Source organism: Perna viridis, chromosome 15, assembly GCF_037379345.1.
Source record: "Perna viridis isolate PV_CMFRI_1.1 ecotype Kerala chromosome 15, ASM3737934v1, whole genome shotgun sequence".
In the NCBI taxonomy this organism is placed as follows: domain Eukaryota; kingdom Metazoa; phylum Mollusca; class Bivalvia; order Mytilida; family Mytilidae; genus Perna; species Perna viridis.
The window spans coordinates 7,256,263-7,274,603 of NC_142459.1; the positions used below are offsets into that span (position 1 = coordinate 7,256,263).

The 18,341-nt window shown below is 32.3% G+C and overlaps 1 pseudogene across 1 annotated transcript; it reads right to left on the bottom strand.

Moving 5' to 3' along the window:
* Positions 1-4,738: 4,738 nt before the first annotated feature.
* Positions 4,739-16,438, bottom strand: LOC148596750 (uncharacterized; annotated as a pseudogene). Its single transcript, XR_015919223.1, has 12 exons — positions 15,584-16,438; positions 15,148-15,345; positions 14,080-14,166; positions 13,516-13,677; positions 12,969-13,141; positions 12,788-12,794; positions 12,171-12,338; positions 11,256-11,283; positions 10,543-10,638; positions 9,520-9,577; positions 7,803-7,972; positions 4,739-7,200 (listed from the first exon to the last, which is right to left on the bottom strand). The product of XR_015919223.1 is annotated as an uncharacterized LOC148596750 (transcript).
* Positions 16,439-18,341: the final 1,903 nt, after the last annotated feature.

Genomic DNA, 18,341 nt, shown 5'->3' on the forward strand with positions numbered 1-18,341 from the left:
TTTCCCTACGATAGTTTTTACTTAGCACGGGACTGTTCGTAGGATGGTAAATTTTGTTCAAAAATACGAAATTTCATGGAGAGGATTGAATGATCTTGTTGATTAAAGTGTTGATAAATTGTCGGGAATTTTGTGGTGTTAATTCCCGAACGATGACCGCACATTCTTTTATTTAATCGTTCTTGCGTTTCTCCCACATACATTAAACCACATAAGTTGCATTCTAATCTAAGTATTAAGTTTGTTGATTTGCAAATTTAAGTCATCGTGACTTCTTGTATGGAAGGTTTTGTTTGTAAGGGAACTGGAGAAGTAAGGGTCGGTTATAAGAATGTTGTATGTTTTGCAATTTTTAATACCACATTTTGATATGGCACAATGTGGTTCGTCATCGTTGTAGTCAAATATATCGTTTAAAGTGATGGAACATGGTTTGATAATTTTAAAATAGTCAGAATTTTTGTAATGGAATAGATGGTCTGCAGACTGAACGCGTGGTTGGGTACTTTTAGTTGAATTGGTCGGGGCACTTTCCATACCAGATGTGAGTGTGCTAAGATTCCCATCTGGGGACACCACATACTTACAAGACAACAGAGTGTCCGATCTGCTGTCAGCTTCGGACCTTTTTATACTGGGCGACGTTCGAGCCAGTTTTACAAAAAATTGCAATAATTGGACACATTTAGTCATTTTTTTGTTTTTTTGTTTTTTTGTTTTTGTGTTTGTTTTCCAAGTGGGATGGAGTAAACTTTATTTTACACATTTACTTTAGATTATTTAGATAATAAAGTCAAAATCCTAATATTGTGACAATTCTATTTTATATCTAAATGAATATTAAAAAGTTTAAGGCTCTTTATTATGTCCTTATATCATACATGAACCTGTGGGGCAAGAAAATTGTGTATGGGTCAGTATATTTATATTCAAGTTGAAATTTTGTAAGTCAGATATTTTTTTGTTAATTCCCAACCAAATCGAGGCAAGATTATTATTTCCATTTCACTGTTCAAAGTACATGTATGTGGACTTGAGTCAGATTTCCAATTTCAATACCAAGGTCCCTTTTTTACAGTTAGTTCTAAAATATCCATGATGACTTTATATTATTTATGTCAATAAACAAACCATTTTCCTTAAAATAAATATGCCAATCATGATTTACCCCTAACCTATAATTAGTGGGAGACTGGAAAGAGTAGTCAAGATCGTGTTTGTTTGTTTGTTTGGGTTTAACGTCCGAGCAGCAATATTTCAGCTATATTCAGACAATGAACATGAAATGGATATAATGAACATGAAATGAAAAAAAAAAAGGATGGGTCACAAGGATAATAGGGTCGACAAATTTTGAAAACAAAAGACAAAACTGGAAAAAGGGGGGATGGGTAAGATCGGGCAATTTAGCCTCCTGTGGCGAAGCGCAAAGGTTCCTACTCCTATCGAATACCACAGCAGGGTTCTTTAACGTGCGAGGAACGTGGCATCTTTCTCAACACGGTGCACCACTATGGTTTGCGGTCAGATTTTCCATATTATAGCCTGACAACCCCAGCATGTAACACGCCAGGGGTATCCCATTCCACCACCTGGGGCACACATCCCAGTTGCTCTGTGGGCAGAGCGCCTAGCCCCCGGCTAGGTTTCTGAGCACTATTTAGTCGGTTTATACGACAAGCTTAGCGCTGCTGCAGGCCTATTCTTTTATCACCGGACCTGCACGGGGGGTCAAGATCGTGAAAAAAAATCCTTAGTACTATAATCAATGCACCCCCAGAAACCACTCACGCAGGTTATCTCCAGGGATAATAAACGGAAAGGACGGTCGGTGGAGCTAGCTGTCTTCGAACAGGTGAAAAAAGGGAATTATAGTGAAAAGAGTAGAAGCGAGGCACCCTAATTATGGACTCATACTTTTCGTGGTATGTCTTAGTTAATTGGACTGCATATTTGAAAGTGAGAACAAGTCCCTGTGTTCTAACCTTAATCAACAGTCATTGGATGTAGAGGACAAATCAAAATAAAAATCTGCTCAGATAGTTGCTAAATGTCTTGTACAAAAAAAATGCCATTCTCATCACATTTCTATAAAATACATTCCTGCTCCATCCCCCTTCCCCCCTCCATTTGCATTTTTTGTAAGTGGATATTTGATACAAATATTGGTAACTTTAGCGTGTTTAGTTTTATGTAAAAATGATTACGTAAGTACTGTATATTAATTTTGATATGAAATTTACTAGATATCGGCAAAAATTCCGAAACATTAATAACAATTAATATATTCAAATACATGGCCTTAGGGGGAAAACGACGATCTACCATACACAATATAGCAAACGGAATCAAATGAATCTGAAAATATTTAAAACATGACATAACACACACACACATACAAGCACTTTAAATGTTAATTAACAAAAAAAAAAAAAAAAAAGGATGTGACTGTGTGCATCGAAAGGTTACGTTAGCATGTTCAATCTGATCCGCATAGTCTACTAGGGAGATATAAATTGCGATTTGGGCGATATTAAACACATCAAGGAGTTTAAATGCTATATATAAATCCTTGTACACATGAACACAAGAGGTAGATATGTCACCAGAGACTCATTCGAGGTTGACATTTTCTGTTCGTGTTAATAGGGCTGCATGCAATTATAACCGTTCTATTTGTCTCTATTTTGTGGAAATAGTCACTTCGATAGAACCATACTCAAAAACATAGAGTTTTACATATTTTAATCACGTCCGAATAATTCATCAGATTATAACATAACTATACATAAAATCACAAATATCAGGTTCAAATCATAAACATGATTAACATATGGAATAAGTAATAGCTTGACCAATAATAATAATTGTAACATAAAGACTTTAGAACTTATGTGACCTTAAACAAGGATTACTTTCAAACACTTATTTTTTGTCTGAAGAATAATTTATTTTGAAAATTAGCAATTAGCATCAATTTACGTTTGTCACTGTTAGATAACTTACATCAAGCCTAAAGTTTATTACGTTAATCCGTGATAAACTCTTAAATAAACTACATGTACTTGGGACAATGTATCAATCAATATCAAATCTTTTATATTTCAAATACTTCTACGTGTATAGCCAACAGAAAATAAGAGCGTTAAAATGAATATTTATGAAACACTTTGAAAACGTATTGAATCTAAAAATAAAGCGTTGTACGTGAAAACCATAGGGTTATACATTACCGATGTGCTATATTACACTGAATACCCTTTTTGATCATCACACTTTTATGAACACGTGCTTAACTTTTAAAGAAACCCAAGTGTAATTGGTGCAATACCTCAGATATAATGAATGTCTTACTGGAATGAAATTTACAAGTATTTAAACATTTAAATAAATCAGTATTAGTGAAATAACAAAAATGAATACTTTTGTCTATTCATTTTGTTAATTGAAGTCATCTCAAAAATGAATACCAGCAGGATGTGCATACAGACAAGAAAAGGCTTTTCCGGTCAAGAAGGGGTATATTTTGATGAGGGTGATATGTCGGAGTGATATACTTAATATCGTGGTGATATACAGTAGCTAATCATTTTTAGCATACCGAAACAACAAATGTGTAAAAAATACTTACGAACAATAAAATCAAAGTACTCCTTTACTGCGTCAACCTATACGTCATAAACATTTGAATAATTAAGTATTACAACTGAATAATCCAACAACCTTCTAAATCAGACACTTTTTAAATTCCCTTTATATCAGTTTAAATGTGTTTTTAACCTTTGTATGATTCATCATACCTTCAGATAATAAATGAAACTGTATAAATATATTTGTTAGGTCATAAAAACAACTCTTTCTGTGGTCATTTCCTTAAATCTGCTACTTATCATGAAATATTTTTTGACTGGTTATAGTGTAAAAATTCTGGCGGGAAGTTTTCCTGTACTTTTTCTGTAGTAAGCTCGTCCGCCCATCCGAAATTTGGAACAGATTACCCCCCGCCCCTCCCCGGTCAGTTAAAACTAGGTCAATTGTTATTTGGAAATATGGAAATCCATGCAACTTATTGGTATAATTGAATCGAAATTCATAATTAATTTTTTATTATTCTACTACTCCTTGTATAACTGAATTCCCTCTACATTTCTGATAATCAAGTAAAGAAAGATAAGTGAAGAGTCATGATTATATTATTTTCATTTCCTTTGCAGAGATATTTTGGGGGGGGGGGGCGACGACATAATATTTGTCTCACCTGACAATGCAATTGCCAAAAAAGGTGTGTTTTGATATTTTGTGTTCTTTGCGCCTGTTGAGATATTTGTGTTCTTTGTGCCCGTTGAGATATTTGTGTTTTTTGTGCCTGTTGAGATATTTCTGTTATTTGTGCTGTTGAAATATTTGTTTTTTATGCCCGTTGAGATATTTCTGTTCCTTATGCCTGTCGAAATGTTTGTGTTCTTTGTGCCCGTTGAAATATTTGTGTTCTTTGTGCCCGTTGATATATTTTGTTTTCTTTCTGCCTATTGAGATATTTCTGTTATTTGTGCTGTTGAGATATTTGTGTTCTTTGTGCCCGTTGAGTTATTCGTGTTCTTTGTGCCCGTTGATATATTTGTGTTGTGTTGTGCCTATTTGAAGATTGGCATATATGTGGCCTCTGCATATTCGGCGTCATTTTTTGTTCACAGCTTGAGAAGATTTTTTGTTGGTGTATAATATTACACTAAACACACATTGTTTAATTATCATTTTATTCTTTCAAGCAACACAAAAAATCATATAAAACTATAAATTATTGTTTTATTTACATGAAAAAAAAACTGAGTTTCAAAATAATACATAAATATGCATATTTCATATCAAAAGTAATAAGCAACACATTATAACTTGTACTAATCAAACATACATTGGCAAAGTTTTGATGAGTGTTAATTGCACCCCGTGGCTCAAATTTTAACAACTTCCCGCAGTTTTGTCTTATTTGCCACAAAAAAAGGTTTCTAGGACAATCGGAACTACTCTGTCATTTCTGCTTTACTAGAAAATATCCTCGGATGCAGAAAGGAGAATTTCTTTTCGGAAAAAATGCCGGAATAGGAGTCACTAGCGGCTCAAAGTTATTCTATCCACCAGGTGGTGCTAGAAAAATTGGTAAGATATCACTAGAAATAAAGAACATATCAGTCAAGAATTCAGCATGAAGTGAGGAACTAGGAAAAAAGTAAAGGTAAAAATGTCAACAAGTAAAACTATAATTTTAGAATCGGATCTGTCAAATTCCGGATAGATTCTTTCACCTAACGCCCTCTAGGTTTCTCTTTTGTGTACTAGAAAGTCTGAGGAGTTCCGATTGGTTTATATGACCCTGAAGTTAAGAAACACCAACAGTGAGTTGTCCTACAACTTCAATGTCATGAAGACTTTTGTAGGCCTTATCATGAAAAAATCATTTTATAAACTGAAACTTTCTGAAAAGTTACATTGGTTTTAAAGAAAAAAGCTAAGAACAGCAAACAAATATGTCATTTTTCAATAACTCTGCAAGGAGTCTTCCTATAGTTCAACTCTTTAGATTTTTTTTTCATTTCATCAACTGAAATTTTTCCCATTCAGGCTTTCATGGTGTCCGAAAATTCATCATCACATACGATAAAAATTGTGAGTGCATAAAAACGTAAAAATTGCAAGCTAAATCATCACAATATGCAAGTGTCTGATGACAAGGATCTAACAATCATGTCCTCCTTCACACTCATCCACATATAAACGACACCTTTTGAATTGTGTTTACCTATGATGCTGTGAAGGAGGAACCTATTTGGGAAAAAAAGATTGTTACTAAAACACTTTGTATTAAGAGGGAAACACAGTCTGAAACTATTCTCCTCCTGCAGATCTCATAAAAACCACAAAAATACAAGGTACATTTACATGTAATTTACAATGCAAATATTAGTACATTATACATCGGTGCATGCAATAAAAAAACATAATGTGAACAGTTCTACAGTTTTTTGTTTAAAATTAAGTACATACAGATGATGTTTTTTCTTCAACCTCTTTTTCCATTATGGAAATTTTCATCATTGCTTAAATTTATTTTGCATTTTTTATTTCATTGTTATCCAAAGAGAGTCAGGGTAAACAAGTACATGTATGTCTTAGGATTGCAAGTAAAAACAAAACTACCATTGATTCTCATTCCTTACTGATCCAATTTTATCACTCTCCTAGAAAAAATTATATTTTGATTTTATCCCCAATAAAGATACATTCCTTTCAAATCTACATTTTTTTTCACTCAATTTAAAAATAATAAATAAATAAAATTCAGCTACTCCCTACTAATTTTGAAATACGTTGGATAAGATTTTTTACTGATATTTCAGGAGTAGTATGGTATAAAGTGTAACAACTATAATAAGCTACAACGTGCTAATAATAACCCTGCTATACTGTTTTTGTCAAACTTGGAAACTGGAGACACAATATAAGGTGCCAAGCATTTTAACTGAACAATTTTATGTTTCTCCTTATTGCCCAACCAAAATGAAAATTTTGCTCTCAACAGTATTTCGATAATTAGAGTTAATTATCGATGGCATGATAAACATGCTACTGGTGTGTCACAAGTTGAAACAGGCGTTACAAGTTTAAATTACTGAAATAGTATTTTAATAAACAAAACTTTAAAAATATAAAATAAAAAAATTACATTCATTCAGTGTCATCATCACTGTTACTTTCTATATCATTATCATTATCTCCATCTACCAACAAATCTTCAACTGATGCCAGGTAAAACAACATTTCTGTGATTCTTTCATAGTCATCCGATATTAAATTTTCTGTTAAAATTAAAGGTAAAGGAGCACACATATCACTAATATATTCTTGGAAAAGGTTACTAAAAAAGTTGATAACATTTCTTGTTTAAGGAGTTCTTTCTCCTCAGCACATCCGGTGGCAAGATATTTCAACTGGATAACTTCCTGTTTTATTGCTGATGGAATTCCTTGATATTCTGCAAGGCAGTTGAAAAATTCACTCTCAACAGTATTAACATAATTAACGCTTATTATCAATGGCATGCTACAACATGGTTCCCCAATCTCGTTGCAACCATCTACCGACTTATCCACTTTGTGCTGCACTTAAGTTGCCTTGAAAGCCTATGGTATACCGATTGCCCCTCTAAAACAAAAGGAGGAGAAAATAATTAATGGACATAGAAATGAGACCATTGCTAAATTGTTTTGAAAAATACATTAAATGTAAGACTTCCTCTTTAATAATTACCTCCAAAATCCATTAAATATAAGACGTTCTCTTTGATAATTACCTCCAAAATCCATTAAATGTAAGACTTCCTCTTTGATAATTACCTCCTCTTTTTACCTTCAAAATCAATTATTTCCTTACTTAGCTTTCTGTTTGTAAAATTAAAAAAAACTAAACTAAACAGGTTGTCATTTCAGTAGTAAAAAAGGAATACATGTACTTCTTGTCTGGCACCAGAAGTTTTCATTTCAAAAACGTAACATCAATCTAAATTGACTAAAAATATGGCACAACCTTTAAATTTTTCAATTAAGGTATTACAATAAGTACTTAATTATTTGTATTGGTAATGAGAAGGAACCGTAATTTCATAGGAATTGTACTTTTTTTTTTAACACAGTATGCAAAATATATTATAATCGATAGCAATGACATTCAAAATAGGGCTAAGGAATAAGTGGCTTTTTCATACATATTACAATAAATGTAACAATAAGCATTTAACTGTTCCTCACTTGCATATTTCCTTATTAGCTTCACCAGATGCTGCTTCTCTGAAACATATTGGTGAATTGTTTACAGAGCCTGCATCTTTTCTGTGGACTTGGCTGCTTCTAAACAAGACAAGTAGGTCTCACTCTCTTTATCCAGTCTTTTCATCTTGTTCTTATTAAGTAGATAACTTCTTATCAATTCTGAAAATATTAAAATTTCATCCTAATGAAGTGCATGCGCACATGTAAGTCCGAATTATATAAATATTATTAGTGTCATGACCCAACATTCAAAATCATCTCAGTGTTCTCCCCAGGCCCTTAAAGCGCTGCGCTTTACAGCGCTATCGAGACCGGTACTGCGCAATCATGCTACTAGCGCTGTGTTATAATCTTAAATTTGCGAATTAAAAATCAATTACGACAGGAAACATGTGTGCCCGAGGTAATTTACGCCATCTTCCAAGGTAATTAACAGTAAATTCCCCAAAAATATTTATTCCATCAGATACTTCCAAAACCCTTTGAAAATGAAAAGGAAATGGCCGTCTTTTGTTTACATTGCCATGTTGTTGTGTATCGAGAGCATGTTTTTTTTTCGCGGGAAAATTAGTTAAGAAATAGATCGTAAAATCCCCCAATCTAAAAATAGTGCAACAAGAGTGGGGGAAGAACATTTTTTTTTTTGTAAATCATGAAATGGGGTATTTGACATAAACAAACTACATATAAACATAATATTTATGAATAAAACAAAACAAAACAACTAGTGTGCCAACTTTAAATAACAATAATAAGTCTTTTTCCTGGTATAATTAGGTCAACTCCACACTACTTCATGAAAATATTTGGAAACATGAATATTAAGATACATTAAATACAAAGAGGCACGTTTTGACAGGAGACATATTAACGTCGTGTCACACGCGGTAAATACAGCGCTATCCCAAAATCCTTGGGAGATCCCTGCATCTTACATGTTCTTTGTAAGGATAATAAGTGGTTTTAGAGGAGGTCCCTTGGTGGACCAATGACCAATTTCATATTTTGCATCAATAAAACCCCAAAAGTTCTTCAAGTCACAAACAAATCAGGAGATGCACAAAAGGCATAATGTGATTAAAAATATTTCTAAATTATTATCAGTGTTTAGATAGGTGTTCAGGTTAGAACAGACTAAAGGTACAAAGAGCAGAAAGATAATTAAATCTATTGATATACCTTAAAAGGTCTTCTGCATTTTCAGAAATATTTCCTTCAAATCTACACAAACATGTATTCCCCGAGGAAGTTAGTAAGCACGTTATATTAAAATTTAAAAATGTTGAAAAAGAAAAATTTGACTACTCTGGACTTGACTTTTTATGAGCAACTTGGCGGATGTTTCTAGAAAAGCCTAGAAAAGAAGACGATTACACTATTGGTACACCTGGTCAATGCTCCCAGTTTTTAGTGGAATCCGAGTTGCTTGTTGTTTTTGTTACTTTGTATGTATTATTTTAATTACTTTATGTTCTTTGTTTTGTTTGTTTGGTCTTTGTCTCTGGATTACATTCTTTTGATTACCGCCAGAACATTGGTTCCCTTGAATACACTTTCATTAACAAATATATGTGAAAGGGCCCGTGTTGGGACAAGCAGATACACATAATTTCTATGTTCCTGAACCTTTTTGTAACAGGAATCACAATAAATCAACTTTTGGTCAGTTCACTGTGCTAAAATATAATTAAATTACCTCTTTTTGTTATATTTCTGAAAATCCAAAGAATATATATCTTTCTTGCTAAAAGCATCTGAAAAACAAAAAGAACACATTTTATGGACAATTCAAAGGCAACTGAATAGACAAAAAGAGATCATTTAATATACTTAAGTTGCTATAGAAACCAGTTTATTTAAAGGCCAAAAATACAATAAAGTACAATATTATATAAAGTGTGAGAATTGTTCTATATTAACACCACAATTATTTAAAATGCACCTATTGACCTCAACAGTGATTTACATGAAAAAACTAATAACAATGGTATTATGTTAAGATTCCGTTAAAAGTTTAATTAAGTTTTTTTTCAGTAGTGTTGAATAAGGATGGTTACTCAGACTTCAACGATTGATAAGAGTACTAATTTGAGACCTAAAAAAGCTTCTGATCAAGATCGAAAATGGATGGTGCATATATTCAATACTAAACGAGAAATTTGAGAATGATGGTTTACTAGTGATATTACTGCTTAACATCATGATACATGTATAAGAAAATCATGTTTTTAGAAAGATAGATGTCATAGGCATGGACATAGGAACAAAAAGGCTTCCAATGCTGCACAATACCTTTAGTAACATGTAATTAATACTGGACGAAATAATTGTGATGAAAATTTTGTATATTATACCTCCGTGCTTCAAAAATTTCAAATTTTTGGCGAACAGGAAATAGATGTCATAAGGACAACAATATTGCATCCCAATAAACTATACCCATTTAATTGTTTGTACAAAACCTTTAAATGCTGTGTTTAACAGGAGCTGAGCAAAAATGTTATAAGGAATGTAGACACAGGTAAAAAAAAGGTATGCACCCTTTTACAAAGCAGGGGTATAATAAGAATTCTGTGAAAGTTTCATTAAAATTAACTGTTGTATTGAATGAGCGACAGATAAGAGATGGGTAGCCCTCTGCATAATAGAGGGAAAAAAGGACACGCACCCGTACCACTGCATATTTAATTACAATATTATATGAAAATGAGGTCTTTACATTCAGATTCACTTGAATTGTTCTGCGTTCTTGACAATATAGCTATTTTTTCTTCATTCACCCAATCCTCAATGGCACCCATGTCAACTCCACCCTCTGCAATAAGAAAAAACAAAAGAAAGAATTAAGTAATCAGTTAGGGCACTCAATTAGAGAAACTTTATAAATCAGTTAAATGTAAGAATGTTTGCCACTGCTCTAAAACATGGATGAAGATCCATACTAAATATTTTTTTGAAGATGCGATCTCCTCATATTTGATTAACCATTCCAAATATTTAAGTTTTTTTTCTAAAATTAGTATAAGTAAGTGGTACCAGAAGATCTGACTGGTTACCTGCATTATTGATCTAATGAATTTCATGTACAGTTTTTTAAATCAAAACCTGAATTTGATTGTTTATTTTTTTCTTTAAAGAAATCAGTAGGTTGTAATTGCAATAACATATGAAAATAAGGATAAGACAAATGTTTTAGTAAAGCATTTTTTAGCTCCATTTTTCTTTCAAAAAATGCCATTGCATTATATTACAAATAGTATAAATAATAAAGTAACATAGATTAAAACTAGAAATACTGTGAAATAAGACACTTAATAACAATAAGCTTACATGGAAATGATGAAAATTTTCTAGTAATGCAGCAGTACTGTTTTCCTCCAATGTTTTATACCTTGCAACTGTAGAAAGTGCTTGTTTTGGGCATTTAATTGCCAAGTGTAACTTCTTCATTTCTTACAACCTAAAAAATAGACATAATACTGCAAAAACTTGGAATATAATTAAAGATGAAAGAAGTTTTGCATTAAGGGTGCCTTTCAAAAAGCTTTGCCTTGGATCCCTTTAACTGAAAACCATAAATGGTATCTGAAATCTGATTTGAATTTTAATAAGAAATTTAATAATGCTAAGGAATCTAAAAATTTGGGGTCACATAAAATCAAAACTACATAATTGTGTAAATCTTTTTTTTTTTACCCAGTAAATCAATACAAAAAAACCAAGACTTTTATTTTTAGAATAGAAAATGAATCAAAAACAAAACGTACTTTCAAACAAACATTTTTTGGTATAAATAAGATGGATTTAAAATTATTTCATGCAAATAATTTTTGGGCACTTATGAAAATGTTTGTTTGTTTGTTTGTTGGGGTTTAACGTCCGAGCAGCAATATTTCAGCTATATTCAGACGATGAACATGAAATGAAAAAAAAAAAAGGATGGGACACAAGGACAATAGGGTCGACAAATTTTGATTGCCACTGGAAAAAGGGGGGATGGGTAAGGTCGGGCAATTTAGCCTCCTGTGGCGGAGCGCAAAGGTTCCTACTCCTATCGAATACCACAGCAGGGTTCTTTAACGTGCGAGGAACGTGGCATCTTTCCCAACACGGTGCACCACTATGGTTTGCGGTCAGGTTTTCCGTATTATAGCCTGACAACCCCAGCATGTAACACGCCAGGGGTACCCCATTCCACCACCTGGGGCACACATCCCAGTTGCTCTGTGGGCAGAGCGCCTAGCCCCCGGCTAGGTTTCTGAGCACTATTTAGTCGCCTTTTACGACAAGCTTAGCGCTGCTGCATGCCTATTCTTTTAACACTCGGACCTGCACGGGGCCTTATGAAAATGATACTGCTTTAAAAATCCTTTGTTTCAAATGAATTATATCAAACTGCTTGATCACATTTCTTGATATACACATTACCTGACATGGAACACTATGCCCATAGCAGTGAAAAATTGATATGGAAAATGATACTTTGTTGATGATATCTTCATTATCATTTTTCTTCTGAAAAAAAAAAAAAAAAAAAAAAAAAAAACAAGCTATTATTACTTACCCTGCCTCACAATGAAGTGTGGGTTTCAATAATTTGTCTTCAGCAGAAGCAAAGGTAAAAACAATGTTATGAGAAAAAAATAAATTGTGTTATTATATGTAAATTCAAAAATACTTATAAAATTGATAAAGCGAATTAAGGTATGCTGTACATATATTTTAGTAAGTAACCTCTCATCCCATCAATAGAATCAAAACATAAGAAATTCAACATTCAAAACTAAATGGTATACAAGAAGCAAAACCAAGAATATTAAAATAGAAAGCTTAATCCAACACTGATAAGTTCTATCAGAGTATGTAAGAAACATTATTGTAGCCCTACTTTAAATACAAGGAGAGAAGGAAAAACTACCTAGAGAAGTACATGTACACTTATGTTTGCTTAATATCTATACTACTTTGTACCTTCAAAATGCATACAATGGAAAAAATGGACAAATTAAAATATCAAAGTTAATCCTAAACATGTAATTGATAAACTATATGCTACAAATAATTTCCAAATCTCCAAGCATGATAAAAAAATGATTCTGAAGGATTATTTAACAAGGATAGTGCTAACCTTAAGTCATCTTTGGCGTTGCATAAAGAGGGCCAAGAAAAAGTAACAGATACCTTTCTCCATGTTTTAAACTAAAAATCATTTGTGGATAGTCAAGTCTACAAGTGGCCCCCAAAACTGCAGTATCAGACAACTTTCTATTCATTGCCTTAGATCTTATGTTGCTCCCAGCTTTAAATTCACTGCAGTCCTAAATCAAGATTATAAAATCGTTAGGGATTGATTGATTGATTGTTCTTGTTTAATGCCGTTTCGGCGACCAGGGCCATATCACGGCAATAATATTTAATGTAATGTAAATATTAAAATCAAGATCAAAGTCTCTTCATAAAATCATGAAATTAAAACAAAATGCTATTTACATATAAAAAGGTACATAAAAGGTAAATCTAATACATAAAATACACTAAGAAACATTACTTCGATAAAACATTTAAAATATTAAAAAAATCAAGGACAGTATCAAATTTAGATTTTATTAATTTATTAAATTGACTTTTCAAGAATTCAAGGATTCAAGGACCCGTACGAACCTTGCCATATACAGATATTAACAGTACTTACATTATCAACAGATGACTTGGTGTAAGTACTCATAAAGTTATCCACCTCTTTCTGATCTAAGAAAAAGCGATCTTTGTGCTTTGTAGATAAGCACTGTTCACCAGAAGATGTCTTTCGGACCAACTGAAAGTCTGCATCGAAGCAGTAAACCTTTTTTTCACACTGAAAGCAATATAATAACATTATTATTGATGCAACTTATTTTTTTAAGATTTATTGATATACATATCTATTTGAAATAATTTTTTTTATGTACTTAGGTCATCTGCGCTTACGAGGTGTACATAAAGAAGAATAAATAAAAACAATATTATTTTTTTAATAGTCTGCCCTAAGTCTGCCTTTTGTAAAAAAAAAAATTAAAAAAATATACAGCCAATTTTAAATTCTACAAATATACAAACCCCAAGGTCAATCCCAAATATCCTTTTCACAGTGACTTAACACAAGTGCACTGATAAACGTGTAAGACAAATTTGTACATGTTATAAAAGCTCATTGGTTGAAATAATGATGTGTAATGTTTAACGTAAGCATTTTCTGTTTTTCTTAAAAAAAAAGTACCTGAAAACATGCTGGACAGATCATCATCAACAAGGTCTGAATCTGTTGGATAGTTTCGTCTATGATAAGTTTGTATATTTCCTTTCCCTATTAATGAAAAATGCTAATTACATATATATCAACTTGTTCAATAGATTCTGTAAACAAAGCTGTGTAATGATTTTGTATATTGTATCATATTATTCTAAATGTAATTTTTATGCATCATTAAAAACAAAAGTGTTACGGAAAGCAGCTGGATACGTCCACAATGGTTGATTCCAAAACTTTTCCATCAAGTGTTGAAACAATATTAGTTTTTGACACACTTAAGCCTAGGCACTTAACATTCATTATCGACACAACAGCTGGTTTGGACAAAATTTTAAAGTCAAATATTGTTTTCTTATCACCCAAAAACAGTGAATTTTTTGGGGTGTGGCCATGTTGAACCCCTAATCTCAAAAGCCATATGAGATATCTTAAATCTGATTGAAAAACACAGGCAGGAATTTTCATAAGCAATCCAATAATAAAAGGGAATAATTAAAATCAGCAGAAGAACAAGCATTATACATGGTTTCAATAAAACACCTATTTTTAACCATTTTTGACCCATTCTTCTCATACGGTAGAGGCCACAAACTCCATAAGATTATGAAGTATGTAAGTGCTTAACATAACGATCCAAAGAATGCAACATAAAGCCTATTTTCAGAAAACTGTGCATCTTCTGCACAGGGTTTACAAAAGTTTAAAAACGTGTCAAAACAAAATTTTTCAAATGTAATTTTGAAATATTTTAAAATCCTAGTATTTCACCTAATTTTTTTACATATTACTTCACTCTGTTACTGGGCATTCAATATATTTCTAAAAACCGAATTTTGCAATTTTCTGAAAATTGAAGTTGATCTGTATTTCATGGTCCATAAAACATCTACAAAGTTTACAAAAAAAACATTAATTCATTCCTAATTTATCATGGAGGGGGAGGCGTACGGACAGACAGAAAAACAACTTTTGAAGGGCATCACATAACACCTTGCCTCTTTGTGCTACAGAAGTAAAAGAGGGAATTCATGATATTTTTTCCAAGCAAGGTAAACAGGCAACATGGGAATTTATGCAGTCAATACACCTGCAGAGATTATTTGTATAAATGTCACACTGACTGCATGTAGAAACCGCTATATACTGTTTTTTTTTTTTTCAGTCCTCTCTGGTATAGCTTCTTGCTAACCTCTGTTCAATTTTCCACTCTTTTGTAGTTAGCCTTCTCATATTCTGTATATAAATGATCCAAAAATTACATGAAGTATTAAATAAACAATAGGGGTCGACACTAACACTAAGCACTACTTGAAAAAATTGTTCATGGTAGTTCTATGGGCTATCTAAATTTAGCCTTATTTTTACTCTCAAACAAGGTGTCATCCTACAACTTCCTGTGATTGTAAAAATAATTTCATCAATTTTTATAAACAAAATATTATTATTATAACAATATTACAAAATGACTTACTTGTTTGGTCCCAGGAATGACAATCTTCTTTTAAAGGTGCGGAACTACTGGGCTTCTCTTCAATTTTGACATCCTCAATTACTGGTATTTCACTTGCTGTAGCTTCACAGTTCTGATTAATACTATTGGAAACATCAGAAACACTAGGTTTAAACGACTTTGTCACTTTCTAACTTTTCCCACCTTTGTGAACAATGTAAATTAATTGTGATTTTCTTTTTTTAACCCACCTATGTGACATCATTTAAGATATGCGTTACTGGTAATACATTGTAGATTTACTTGTTACTGATTCACAAAAATGTCACTTAAAACATGTACGAATATCTTTCCGTATTTTCACCATACCAATATAAAATCCTGAAAAAAAGTTAACAAGGAATAAAGATGTCTCTAATAAATATCAACTTTAAATGAACAAAATGTAATGAGATGCAAAACAAGAGCATGTACAGTACGAATCATCAATTCTATTTTTCCTTATTATATATTAACAAGACCGATAGCATGTCTGGACCTGTATTACTGAACAGTGGTTTATTTGTCAGCATATAAACATCATTTGCATTAAAAATCATATCGCTGATAGCACTGTCATACATGTATGTACATACACAATCTAAATTAGTTGGCCTTGAGATGAACATTGTATGCACTACACTAGTATTTTCCCCAAAATGTGTCAAGCCAGCTTTACTCAAGTGTTTTGAGGGCATTCCACCCTTACTGAAGGTCATATTGGCACCCAACCTTGGAGTAAGGGTAGCTTATTATTTTAACAGTTTTTACCTCAGTGTGGTGTTATAAAGTGTAAACAATGTGTGCCAACACAAATGATGTATATGTTTATTTGCCAATTACTTCAAAAATGTAAATTTATTTTAAAAATTGTTGGGTTTTGCAACCTGAGGCATATGCATTAACTATAAACATTCAACAAGAAATTTTCCTGTATGCAACAGAGGTTATAAATTTTCATTTTTTAGAGACATCATACTTCAATTAATGTGTATTACTAAAGGCATTTACATATATATTGACAGGAGGCCTTTTCGACCCACAAAGTAAATGTTCCAAGAAGAAGGATAAATATCAATTTTTCAGTTGTAATATCTTCTAAATATTAATAGTTCAAATACTCTGGATTATATGTCAAAAACATTGTTAACAATGAATTAAATATCAACTTTTGGGGTCCTACCTAAGGAAATCAAACATCACCTTGATATACCTCCTAGGCCTAAAAGTACAATGATGTTCAGAAAAAGAATATTAGTAAAATGGAACAGGCCAAGTAGATCTGACTGCTACAAATGGCATAAACATTGCTCAGTGACGAAGAGGATTTTAAAAAGATTAGAAGTCCTAGCTTAAGTTGTATTATCTCCCTTGCTTAGGAATATGAAAACTATGCCTTCAAAGTCGACAGTTAGCCCAGAGTTATACTTCTGTACCCTCTATCCAATATATAACTACAAAATGTAGTTCCGGTGTATTATTAACATTGCGTTTTGTACAGAATTGATGCATGTGCTTTGGTCAGGGGTCAGAGGTTGCGGACACTGAAACCGGTCTGTTTGATGAAAACAACAAAGATGAGATTGCCGGTAATTTCCAAGTAATTTTGGAGTTTAAGCTCAATATAGAATATTTCCAACTTACTTTTCCAAAACCTCTGTATGCTATATTATTTTAGTCCTTTAAGAATGCAGTAAAAAATATGAAACAAATCAATAGATATAGATGTATCGTCTGCTATTTGCAAAGCTTCAAATCACATGACCAAAATATGTCATGTGTCATAAGAAGAACAAAATATGGAAAGCCAAAATGACAAAAAATGAACATTTTCAGAGGATTTGACAAGTTAAAATATTTCTAGCCAAGGACCAATAACTCAGCCAATATGGAAAACCTTGCACAATTTTACCTTTAATGACTAACAAGCTTAATACGCTACAATGTAGGCCAATATGGATTTTAACAAGTCCAATATGACGTTTTGGACGGGTAAAAGCCGTATTGGACGGGTAAAAGCCGTATTGGACGGCTAAATCCTGTATTGGCGCACTTTTGTATTTTGTATTGTATTGGCAGTTTTGATCATATTTAGGGCAACATTTGAACTTTAATCAATAAATTATACATAAACTATAGTCATTTTATTCCAATACTACATTTTTGTTTACTTTCGTCAAAAAATCAAATACTAGCATATTTCTATTCATTTAGTGGAATTTTATTAACCAACTACCCACAATACGTTAAAAATATGTCAAAAACTAACCAATTGATATGAATTCAAACCGGGCATCTATACAGGGCCAATATGTCATTATAACTTCTAATCGTATGACATCGCCTTTGTGATTTTGAACTTTGTCACCAGGACTAAAAGCTGCAGAAACACACAAAAAACTTCCATTTTATACATAAAGGATATTTAAGACTGATTAATGCAAATAGACCTACATGTTCTACGTAAAACCCGAAAACAACTGTTCTACAAATCATCTAGTAAAGACATGCACATGACATAATATACAGAAGTGGAAAGTATAATGTCCAAATTGTATTTATATAAATACAAGTGTGGACACAGACAGGTATTACCAATAGGGGAAGTATGAACTCAGACTCAGGTATTGCCCAAAGAGCAAATTTGATCATACATACATTTTGTCTTGATTGTGTTTGCATGTCTAGAAAACTCCTCAATTTATTGATATTAATAATTGAATTATGCACATGTTGATAA